We start from the raw sequence: 12,192 nt of genomic DNA, 5'->3' as shown, positions 1-12,192 counted from the left end.
AGGTCTAAAGGTGAAAATTAAAGGCTCTGCTGCCCTTCACCCCTCACCCCCTCCATTCCCCAACAGGGATAGCAAGGTTATATTTGCTGTGTGTCTTCATAGACTCAGGCTTTGTGCAAATACATTGTTATTTTACCAGTTCTCTATGACATGCACACTGTTCAAGTTCTTTCCGGGATGTGGCGGGTTTGTGTTTTTTCTGTATTTGTTTGGACTTATATTTATATTATATTTCAAATCTCTGCCCTTTTTTCTGTAGCCTCATATGGTTAAAACAGTTTCGTGTGTGTCAAAGATGAGACCTAGGGCTACCAAGCTACAGCTTCCAACACCCGCCCACACACACACCCGCTCTCCCACCCCCAACTGCCCGAATAGATGGATAAATTATTAAAGTAAAAGTGTAAATCATTGTCCTCCCAAAACTAGAGCCATTTTTGTTTGTTTGTTTGTTTGATTGATTGATTTGATTTGATTTTTGAGACTGGGTCTTTGTTTAGGGCTGACTGTCTAATAACTCGCTATGTAGACCAGGCTGGCCTTGAACTCACAGAGATTCACCTGCCTCTGCTTTCTGAGTACTGGAATTAAAGGCACATGCCCGGCTCTGGTGCCATCTTTTATCTCGAGCCTGATCCCCCAGTTTGGCTGCTCTGAGGTGGGCAAACAGCTACCTGTCCTTGTCTGTGACCTGAGGCTTCACCAAAAGACCCCCTGACTTCAAAGAATGAAGTGAGCTCTTGATGAAAAAAGGAATTGAGTCTATCCCTGCAATGTTCTGTGGGAGATGAGAGAAAACAACCTCGAAGCAGGTAGCTACCTGAATTTGCCGAGGGCTTAAGGTCATAGAGTTCACAGAGGCCATAGATCCTGAGCCTTATTTTGTGGAACTGAATTTGCGTATGCTGCTGGTGGACTTGATTTTTTGTTGTTGTTGTTGCTGTTTTGTTTTTTGTTCTTTTTGTTTTTACTGGATTTTTCTGTAGCTTTGGAGCCTGTCCTGGAACTCCCTCTGTAAACCAGGCTGGCCTCGAACTCACAGAGATCCGCCTGCCTCTGGCTCCCAAGTGCTGGGATTAAAGGCATGCGCCACCACCGCCCGGCCCTGCTGGTGGACTTGTGATGTTGCGGTTTCAGTGTCCAGCTGCTACCGGCTTCTGGTAGACTTTCGTCCTGATGCACTCGAGTTGAAAGTGCGATCCTCTGAAAATGTGTTTACTGCATCTTGTCTGAGTAGAGCAACACAGCCCACTGAATAGAGGTGCTCCTTCTTGCTCTCAGGAGCACATGACTGACGGGGAACTGTTGCTCTGCCATTGTCTGCCATCACAAGGGCATCTGAAACCCTGCATCAATAGCCCAGGAAAGGATTTGAAATTTGGAGACACGGTCTCTACCGAACGTACCTGTCTTCCGTACTACCGTAAAGTTTAAAATTTTTACGTTGGACCTCCTGTGTCAGGGCAAGGGCCATCAATAGTTTAAATGTGTTCATTTGCATTAAAAATTAAATTCATATTGAAAATTAGCAGAATAACCCTGACCCCCTCCAAAAAGTGTGTATTTCTTATAGAGTGAGTGTTCTATTGACTTAACATTTGCTTGAGGTGAGACCCATTTGCCGGCATTTATTATTTAGCGCGTTTTAGACCTTGATTTGAACTAAGACAGAAAGAGACGGTAGCGTGAGTCTTCCTAAATATTACACTAGACTTTATTATACTGGCAAAATTCTCTTCTCTAAACCCCAGTGCCCTTTTCTCCCCACCCCCAAACAGTTAGATCAATACCTCTGAAACCACACAGCAATTTTGGAATCTTTGCCTTCGTTATTTAACGTTAAGGGCAGGAAACTCCCGGCTCCCTTGGACCATCCTTGCCCGAGCTTTCCTTATGACTTGTCGCAATTCAAATATTTGAGAATCCGTGCATACAAGGAAGGTCAAAAGGGATTTAAAGATGGGTGACCGGCAGCAGGAGAGCTTGTAACCCGCGTGGGTTAAGAACTCAAATTATAAAACAAAGCACTGTCTGGTCACCAAAGGGCAGTGGGGGGAAATATGAAATGTCTTCCGTCTGCTGTGACATTAGGTCCTTTCCTGAGCTCATTAAAGCCCGAGAGAAATTTCCTCACGCTGAAGCAGAATCTCAAAAAGGTTAATTCACTTGTCCGGGGTCTCACAGTTACGAGAGGCAGAGCCAGGGCTCACTCGAGTGGTTAAGGCTGAGCCTTGAACTCTATGCCTGTCCTCAGAGGAAGGGGCTCAGGTACTGTTCAGGCTGGCTCCCGGCCTTGCTGTCTCTAGCACTTACTGTGACATTCATGCTTAAGTGTCTAGGGAACCTCAAGTTCATGTCTGACTCTGAACCCTCCAGCTCATGCTCCACTAGGCTATCATATGGGTGATCTTAAGCCGCCAAGGGACTGGAACAGGAACGACATTGCCCCGCCTCTGCCTCTCTACCACCCCCCCACCCCCCCACACACACTCAGCTACTCAGATTCCGCCACCTCTTCATAGACGCCAATGCTGCCCCCTGGAGCCGGGGTACTATCCTCTCACATTGACCACCCCGGCCTCCCTTCTCCTGTACCAATGCGGGCTTTCATTTCTCTACCCAAGCATTTTCCATCCTGATTCCAAGGATCCTTAGGCTGCCAGGGATCTGGCAGCTGAGCTCAGCTTGATTTAAGTGGGGGACATTCAGGGTCTGATCCCTATGGGGGCTATGGCCTCCTTCCTTCCGCCATCTCTGTTTCTGGGACCATGCTTCTCCAGACTTAGATTTCTTGACTTGCTAATCTGGAGCAACTTTGGAGGAACCAATCTGCCTTTCTGATGTAGGAAGACAAGAAGCCCAGCTCCTTCCCCCTTTGGCACCTCTTCCCCGAGGCTCCCTGAGCACCAAGTACACCTGGCCCCTCACTTATCAGAACTATCCTTCGTCCTCTCTGGCCACAAGACAAGAAGTGTGCTGTACCCCTTTGCTTCTCCAGGTGTGCCTGTCACTCAAGGTATCCGGAGCATCTGTCTTGGGAAAAGTCAACAGAGGAAGGGGTCTCCTGACTCCTCACGTGGCCTCCACGCCAGTTCTACTTTTCCGCCCCCTTGGCTGAGTGGCCGTTTCACAACTCTCTCTCTCTCTCTCTCTCTCTCTCTCTCTCTCTCTCTCTCTCTCTCTCTGTGTGTGTGTGTGTGTTCGCTCTGCTACTTGGATTTGTTAAACTGCGGTCTTGCTTGTGCGGGCACACAGGTGTGGCAGCCAGGCTGAGTGTGAACCGTCCTGCACTCCCAGAATTGTGCCACAGCCTGCCTCTGCCCTGGTGGGCCTCCCTGCAGAGACAGAGTGCATGGCTCGGCCCCCAGCACAAAGAGCCCATTTGTGTAGCTGAATGCATCCCATTATTGCTGACAGTCGTTCTGGGCACAGCACAGGGCGTGGAGTTTCCCCCGAGACAAACACAGGAATATCCAGAGATAGTACGAGTTGATCTCCTCCAAAGTCCAGAGTGAGTCATCCGTAGGTGCCGTGGAGAGTATCAGCCTGCCTGCACACAGTCGGCCGGCTGCCGTGGGCAGGATGGTGAGAGCCTCCACCGTGGTTTATCCTGGAGTTGGTAAGTCTTTTACAGCCCCTGTATGTAAATATGTATCGCCGGGCCCTTTGTAATTAATATCCTGCAAGACGCTTGAGAGAAATACAAATTTCTTTCTTCTAACTAGTTGTCTTTGTGCTTTCTCAAATCCCTTTCTAATTTCCCAAGTGGGTTTCTAAGCATTTAAACACCCGAACTCCTAGTGAATTGCCAAATTCCTGCACTGTTCATTCCTTTTAGAAGCATAAGTTCAGTGAGAGCGTTTAAGGGAGCGACAGATGCCAGGGGTGGAGTGTGGAAACTCCAATAAAAAAAAAAATCAGTGTCCTCCCTGCCTCCTCCCTGCTTGCCTGTAGGTCTGACAGGCTCAGAGCCTCAGAACTGGCATCGAACTTCTGCTTTGACAACCCCAGTGGCCACCTTCCTTCCGCTTTCCCTGGTAGCTTGAACTTCCATATAACTGCCTCGGTGACACCTCAAGTCGCCACAGGCAAGAAGGGTGTGGGGGACACTGCCCTAAGAGTGGGGAGAGAGAGGAAGCAGACTGGGGTGTGTGCGCAGCGTGCCTTTGAATCCCGGCTCTCTCGTCCATCCTGGGACTTCTGCGGTGGGATGTGGTGTGTTCTGATGTGGGGCCCTCCACAGAGGTGCAGGATCTAGGATGTGAACATCCCACCCTGGGACTGCTTTCATTACAGGAAATCAGTATTCATGTGGCTGTGCGTGGCTGTTGTGGGAGACTTTAAAAAGTGGTCTTTCTTTTATTTGTTAGATATTAAAATACCTCTTTTTAATTTTCTTTGTTTGTTTGTTTAGAGACAGGGTTTCTCTGGAACTCTGCTCTGTAACTAGGCTGGCCTGGAACTTAGAGCCTGCCTCTGCCTCCTCAGTGCTGGGATTAAAGGCACGTGCCACCACTGTCTGGCGGTATTAAAATATTTCACCACATTTAACTATAGTCTTTCTTTCTTTTTTTTTCTGGTGGGCTCTTTATCAAAGGTTTATCTAGAACGTCTTTTAAAAGGGTTTGCTCTTGGTAGCTATCCTCTGGTCTTTCAAAACTGCAAGAACTGGGGTTGTAGGAGGGAGGGGCAAGTTAGAGAGGTTGACTCCTTAAATCTCGGACATTAAAGGATCTGATGGTTCCAGCAATGTACCCCATCGCCTCAGCATTGTGAGGGGCACAGTTAGCAGCGCTCGGCATGTGTGGTGTCAGTTGGAATGAAAGAGAAAGTGCCTCTTAGATTCTGCTGCTTCTGAGACAGTTTCAACTGTCACCCCACCCCACCCCACAACCTTCGCCCGAGCCGTCCACAAAGATACAGTGTAACCTCGTGAAGCCATTGATTGGCCCGGGCTCTCCACAAAGATACAGTGTAGCCTTGTGAAGCCATTGATTGGTGAATAGGCCATTCTGGGGGTGCCCTGTCCATGTTGGCATCCCTTCCACCTTTACAACCCCTTCATTTCCTCTAACCATCATGGGGGTTGGTGGGTTAGCTATGTTATCCGGCTTAGCCTTTCCCATGGCCAGGATCTTTCTCCTGACCATGCCCTTTACTTGCCTGCCTGTGACCCGGTCAGGACCAAATGCAGAGTGGCCTAAAGGCCTGTAAATCCAGGTCACCATTTCAATTTTAATATTACCCAGAGGTTAAGTTATATTAGAGATAATTTAGTAAGCGAATCAAGCCCATCTTAGACAGACACTGTCCATGCTTTTTATTTGTGGTTCCTGGATTTTATGTAGATATGTAAAATCATGTATGTATGTATGTATGTATGTATGTATGCTTGTATGCTACAGAAGTAGAAGTAAAACCAGGAACAAAGTAGGAAGGGCCATGGAGGGAATATGCGTAGCAGGTGATCTATATCGTACTTGTATGAAAATGTCTTATGTTACACAATGCGAGATACAACGAAAACTGCTTTTACTTGTGAGTTTTTAGATGCTAAGAGGTGGCTATAGTGACTCACCTTCAATTCCAGCACTTGGGAGGCAGAGGAAGGTGGATCTATGTGGATTCAAGCCCAGACTGGCTTATATAGTGAGCTCTATGTAGGCCATCCAGAGCTACATAATGAGACCCTGATATGGGCTCCCCCTCTGTATGCTATGAATATGTTTTATTATTATTGGTTAATAAAGGAGTGGCTTTGGCCTATGGCAGAGAAGAATAGAACAAGGTGGGGAATCCAAGCAGAGCTAGAGGAGGAAAGAAGGTGGAGTCAGGCAAACGCCGCCGTGTAGCTGCTCAGTAAACAAGAGGTAACAAACCACGAGTCTCACAGTAAAATATAAAATGATAGATATGGGTTAATTTAAGATGTGAGAGCTAGCTAGAAATACATCTGAACCATCGGCCAAACAGTGCTGTAATTAATATAATTCCTGTATTATTATTCAGGTCTGGGGTGGCTAGGAATGAAAGGGCAGTCTCCATTTACAAGACCCTGTGTCAAAAAGAAAAAAAAAACTTTAAAAAATAAAAGTGAAATTCTAGGGACAGAGCATAGGGGTTGGAAAAAGCACTATCTGTTCTATTACTTTATACATGTTTAATACTTTATTCCATAATTTTTTAAATGACTGTAAGGTATGAAATATTATTCAGCAGAGATAGAGCATTAAGGGAAAAGAAGGTGACATGCCTAGGAACCAATGCCTGTTACAGGCGTGACCTGTGACTCTCCTTGACGGCGTGACGGTTTCACAGCCCCTCCCAACCCTAAGATGCCAGCTCTCTGTTGAGACTCACGTTAATCATTACCCCGCTCTATCTCATCATCTTTTTTTTAACCACCAATAGATTTATAAAAAGGGAGTTGGCATCTGACCTTGGTAGAGTTTCACTCGGAACATGGTCTTGTTTGCCTGTTTTGGTTTTTGTTTGTTTGGGTTGGGGAGCTGTGTTTTTGTCTTGGAAGGATTTTACGAGGTAGCTGTAGTGGCCAGGCTCTCACTGTGTAGCCCAGGCTGCCTCAAACTGATGATGCTCCAGCCTCAGCTTAACGAGTACCTGGATGTGTCCTCTAACCTGCTTTATCACACACTTCATCTATGAAATTAGCACAGCTCTAGTCCCACGTTAGTCCACTATGCATGTGTGTCAGTATGACCTTATGTATGTCCACTTCATGTATGACCTTATGTGTGTATGACCATTCCATGTATGATCTTATATGTGTATGTCCACTCGCTTCGCCCAAGGCCTTTGGGTTTTCTGTGCATTGTTTCTTGTTTTCCCCGTGGTTTGCTTTTGTGACCAATGCTGTTTTGAACCTTTAATGTGCTCTCCTGTCTGAGCAATGGGGTTTCCGGGTCTTCAAGTCATGTGCCTATTCAAATGCCAGTTTTTCATATCGTAAGAATCAATTATATGTAAACATGTCCAATTACCATAATCTGATTTTAGCATGGCTTCATTTCAAAGCCCTAGAACTGCCAATATGTACTTTAATTAACAAAGTTCTCTTCCGTTTTGGCTTCTGAGAAAGTAGCTTCAATCTTAAGGATATGGCTTTGTTGTTGTTCTTTTCTTCTCTTTGTAGCTTTTGTTGCAAAAACCATTTTTGAAAGTCCAGACGAACATTTAAGACTAGGAATCACAAACAAAGCAGCTTAGCCCCCTGAAGTCTCATGAGCTCTATGTAACCGGTCTGTCTCTTTAGCTATCCCAAGGGACACTGTCATGTGTCATGATGCCAGGGACGACTCCAGAGGACAGGTTCTGAGAAATACTAGGTGGTGCTGTCATTGCACAAACATCGTGAAATGCATAAACCTGGGCAGTCCAGTGAGCTCCATAGCTAGACCGCTAAGTCCAGCCTTTTGCTCCCAAGTACAATCCCTGCATACACAGCGCTGTGCTAAGTACTGTGAGCAGTGGCAACATAGCAGTGTACGTGTGGATGCTTGTCAGTATGGAAAAAAACCACGATAAAAATACCAAAGAGTTTCACTTTAGTGATGCACCTGTGTAGGGCACTTACCATGAATGGAGCTTCCTGGACGGGAAGCGTCCTGCATGAGTCAGTGACTGAGTCATTGGGCAGGGACTGTGAAGACCTGGAGCTTTATTGCGTGACTTTAAAGCTGGGCTCTTAAACACCACTAAATTTACCAAAAAAATATATTTTTCTTCAATAGTAAACTGATCTTAATGTCCCTTTTTATTTTCTAAAAATTTTTAACTTCTTCAACTTTGTGACTTTTTAAAAAACACATAAAAGAGACATTGTCAAGCTACACCAGTGGTTCTCAACCTTGCTAATGCTGCAGCCCTGTAATACAGTTCCTCATGTTGTGGTCGGTCACTCCCAACCACAAAATTATTATTGTTGCTACTTCGTAACTGTAATTTTGCTACTGCCATGAGTTGTAATGTAAATATCTGCTATGCAGGATAGGATATCTGATGTGTGACCTCAAGGAGGTGGCAACCCATAGATTGAGAACCACTGAGTTATACAAAAATACATTCTTACTCTGTAAGCTTTCTTCTGTTTTAAAATGTTTGTTTTTTAACTCTTTAAACTTTTTGTATAAAAAGACAAAAAAAAGCTGAGCCTCAAACATACACATTAACCTATGAATTATCCACATCCATGACGGAGATTCTACACATTGATGACTTTGCCCACATCTTGTCCCACCTGACAAGGTCTTCAGAGCAGTGAGGCAGGTGGACCCATCATATGGTGGCAGTGGCTTCTTCTCAGTGCCTTCCTGGCAGACCGGCTTGGTGATGTCTTACAGTTAACTGTTTTGTTTTTAATGATGTAATGTAGAAGGAGAGTAAGATAAAATCATGACAGAAAGTACTCTGAGTATATAAACCAGGGGCATAGTCCTTCATTTCCGAGCAAGAGTGTGTCACACTTTTCTCTGACTGCTAAAAAAGTAGGTTTGTTTACACAGGTATCGCCCAGACACATGAGCAATGTGCTGTCTGTGATAGTAATGCAGCTATGATGTCACCAGGGAGGGTCCCCCACTTCAGTCTTACTCGTGCATACTGCAGCCAGAACCTACATTGTACTCTGTGTGTGTGTGTGTGTGTGTGTGTGTGTGTGTGTGCATGAGTGTGCGTAAGTGTGTGTGTGTGTGTGTGTGTGTGTATGAGAGAGAGAGGGGGGAGGCGGGGGAGGGAAGGAGGGAGAGAGAGAGAGAGAGAGAGAGAGAGAGAGAGAGAGAGAGAGACTGCACTGATTTGCTCCAGTGGATGTTCCCAGTGAAGAGTCTATATGGGAAACCACTGCCCATACAGTCCAGATTCAAAGCTGTGAGCATTTGGAAAGGTGGCCCTCAGTGGTCCTCAGTGACATCGGTAGAAAATGGTATTTCATCAAGAGTTATAGAGGAAAAATATAATATTAATATACTGTATTTTTGTGTCATTTTTTCTTGAAAATTTATATTCTGGCTTGACAGTTTCAGCTTAGTGTTAATAAACCTTTTTAGAACTATATCTGAGGACATGGTTTTCCATGTCCTGGGGGATTGGATTATTTTAAAAAAATTTAGCATTTATTTATTTATTATGTATACAGTGTTTTGCCTGCATGCCAGAAGAGGGCACCAGATTGCATTACAGACAGCTGTGAGCTGCCATGTGGTTTCTGGGAATTGAACGCAGGACCTCTGGGACAGCCAGTGCTCTTAACGTCTGCGCCATCTCTCATCCATCCAGGGATCAGAGGGGTTAAATAGCTCGGCCTGGTTGGCCCAGAACTATAATCCTAGCTACCTAGGAAACAGGCAGGAAGATTACAAACTCAAAGCCAACCTAGGCTTCCGAGTGAGTTCAAGACCAGCCTGGACAGTTTGATCTCAAAGTAAAAAATAAAGCCGGGCAATGGTGGCGCACACCTTTAATCCTTGCGCTCGGGAGGCAGAGGCAGGCGGATCTCTGAGTTTGAGACCAGCCTGGTCTGCAGAGCAAGTTCTAGAACAGCCAGGGAATCACAGAGAAATCCTGTCTCAGAATAGATAGATAGATAGATAGATAGATAGATAGATAGATAGATAGATAGATAGATAGAAGGAGGGCAGAGGGTGAGCGTGGCTCATTGATGGCGTGCTTTCTTACATGCCCCAGGCCCCACATTCAATCCACTGTTCTTCCCCAAAAGCAGGGCTGGGGAGAATCATTTTTCCTTCTCCTCATAGTGGTCAGGATTGTGGAGAAGGAAAGTGTAATATGTAATTAACAACATGTACAGTGGGAATGCAATTACAACCTAGTGACTAGAGGTTTCAGAGTTCCAATTGTCTTATCCGGCGGCCATAGTGCCGACATTCCCTGTGGTCACTGAACTGTTGGCCGGAGCCTCGTTAACAGACTTTTCTTGTGATCTCTTTGGACATGGGAGATTCCCTGATGTGGAGCTTAGCATTGCATTGGTGTGTTGGCAAACATCCCGGCACCGAGTAGCCCCTAAGGGAAGGCATGGCAGGACAGCATATCTGTGTGGGCACCAAACCAAGGTGAAGGAAGAGATGGGACTGATCCGGGCCTGAGCACTTAGCCCGGACAAGGTTCACTGGGTCAGGCTGTTTGCTCTGGGAAAGAGGGAGAAAGTACAGAATGTGTTCAAACACAGGGTTGGGTCAGGGCACGGAGTCCTTTAAAGTCCAGCTTCAGGAAGTTGAACTCCATCCCATAGACAGTGTGTGACCATTGAAGAGGGTGGCCTGGGGCCACACGAGTAAAGACCTTGGCAGTGAGCCTGCGTGCAGTATAAAAGATTTGAGCCGGACAAGGTAGGGCAGGTGAGCGAGCTGAAAGAAGATAAAGGAAAGAAGATAAAGGAAAAAGAACGAGGCGAGCGTAGTGGTCAAGGGAGCAAGGGGATTAGCTGTAGAGACCGAGGGACTGTCAGTTACGGACATGACACTCAAATGTGACAGATCTTGAGATAATCACATCTGCGCTGGGGGGCAAGAACAGTTGGAAAGATTTATTGAAGCTGTTGATGAAAGATATTGGATAAGGGGGAAACTGATGATTGTCCCCAAATCTGCTTGTCATTTAGTTCTTGTCTAATAACACTGTCACTTCCCCTCTGTTTATGCATAGTAAGTTGGTTCCCTTGAAGGATGTGCCGTGTGAAATAGGCACACCTTTGTCTCTGATCACCTACGATTGAACACTGGGAGTCAGTCCTGGGCTCTGAGATATGTATTCACCCCTCGTCAGGTTCAAATTTATCCAGGATGAAAAGCAAGCAAGCAAGGGGCCTTTGACGGGGGGTTGAGGTATTTGCAGGTATATTTGCAATGCCCCCAACAATAAAGCAGGCGTGACAACATGTACAGGAGTGAGGACATCAGAGCCACTAAAGTACGGAGACCAAAGAAACATTAGCGCGTGTGTTTCAGGCTGATTATCTTGGGCTGAATGAGGTTTCGCAATGTTCTTGGTTGATGAATCTCCAACAGATGGTCCTCTAACATTTTGAAATGCTGAATAAAGTAGGTGGACCGAGCTGAATTAATGAAGCGTAGCATATTGTAGATGGCATTACATTGTTCAAAGTCATGGAGTCAAGTTCATCAGCTTTCCCAAGGCCAAAGAAAGAAGGGGGAAAAAAGCCCTACCATTTATATATCTTAAGGAACTTAATAGACTAGTAAAGTCTATTAAATAAGTCTATTTGACCTGCTGGGCGTACAATCAGTATGTTTTCAAGCCAGGGCTCTGAATACAGGCTGTTCTCTAACAATCTCAAGGCAGGTGCCCCATCTGATTTCTCTCAGTCTCCAGGGGAGCGAGGGCTCTAAGTGGGCGCACAGACACGTGATTTGATCTACTGACACCGAGCATGGTAACACATCTGTAGTCCCAACCAATAGTAGCCATGCAAATTCAGGAGTTCAAGGCCAGCCTGGGCAACAGAGGTTGCGTGATCTAAAAAAAAGATGTTTAGCTGGGCAGTGGTGGCACATGCCTTTAATCCCAGCACTCTGTGAGTTCAAGGCCAGCCTACAGCCTGGTCTACAGAGCTATTTTCAGAACAGCTAGGGCTCCACAGAGAAACCATATCTCAAAAAGAAGGAAAAAAAGAAGAGAAAAGAAAGAAAAAATAAAAATAACAAAGATTTAAAAAGGCATTGTTTTGGTTTTTTGTGTTTTTTTATTTTTATTTCTGACATTTCATCTTGTTTTTCAACATTTTCCATGATCAGCGTCAAGTGTAGCCTGACCTACAGAGCCCCCGGTAGCTCTGTCTTCTTCAGCCCTTGGCCTCCTCTCAGACACAATACTGTGCCAGGCTGGTGAAGCACACCTTTAATCCCAGCGCTCAAAAGGCAGAGGCAGGAGGATCTCTGAGAGTTCGCAGCCAGCTTGGTCTACAGAGTGAATTCCAGGACAGCCAGGGCTACAAAGACTCTCTCCAAAAAAAAAAAAAAAAAAAAAAAAAAAAAAAAGAAGAAGAAGAAGAAGAAAGAAAGAAAGAAACTGAAACCAAAATATAAAATTAAAAATAAATCACAACTTTTTATATTTTGTAGTGGGCTTTGCATGTATATTGCTCTCCAGGTAGACTGTCTTAGCTTGATTTCTTTTCTTGCTTTCAGTTTGAGG

General features: G+C 45.4%; 1 protein-coding gene across 4 annotated transcripts in view; it reads left to right on the top strand.

Moving 5' to 3' along the window:
* The window catches only part of Tmcc3 (transmembrane and coiled-coil domain family 3), a 262,277-nt gene that overhangs the window by 222,041 nt on the left and 28,044 nt on the right, over window positions 1-12,192 (top strand). Inside the window, exon 1 of one of the 4 annotated variants that reach the window (XM_048418836.3) lies at window positions 3,463-3,619. The exons of the other annotated variants lie outside the window; for them this stretch is intronic. The gene's annotated coding sequence lies outside the window, so the exon portion shown is untranslated. Of the gene's footprint in view, window positions 1-3,462; window positions 3,620-12,192 lie in introns of those variants that run through there. 4 annotated transcript variants of the gene reach the window in all.

Source organism: Myodes glareolus, chromosome 26, assembly GCF_982192425.1.
Source record: "Myodes glareolus chromosome 26, mMyoGla1.1, whole genome shotgun sequence".
Taxonomy (NCBI): Eukaryota; Metazoa; Chordata; class Mammalia; order Rodentia; family Cricetidae; genus Myodes; species Myodes glareolus.
This window is presented reverse-complemented; position numbering and strand designations above follow the sequence as displayed.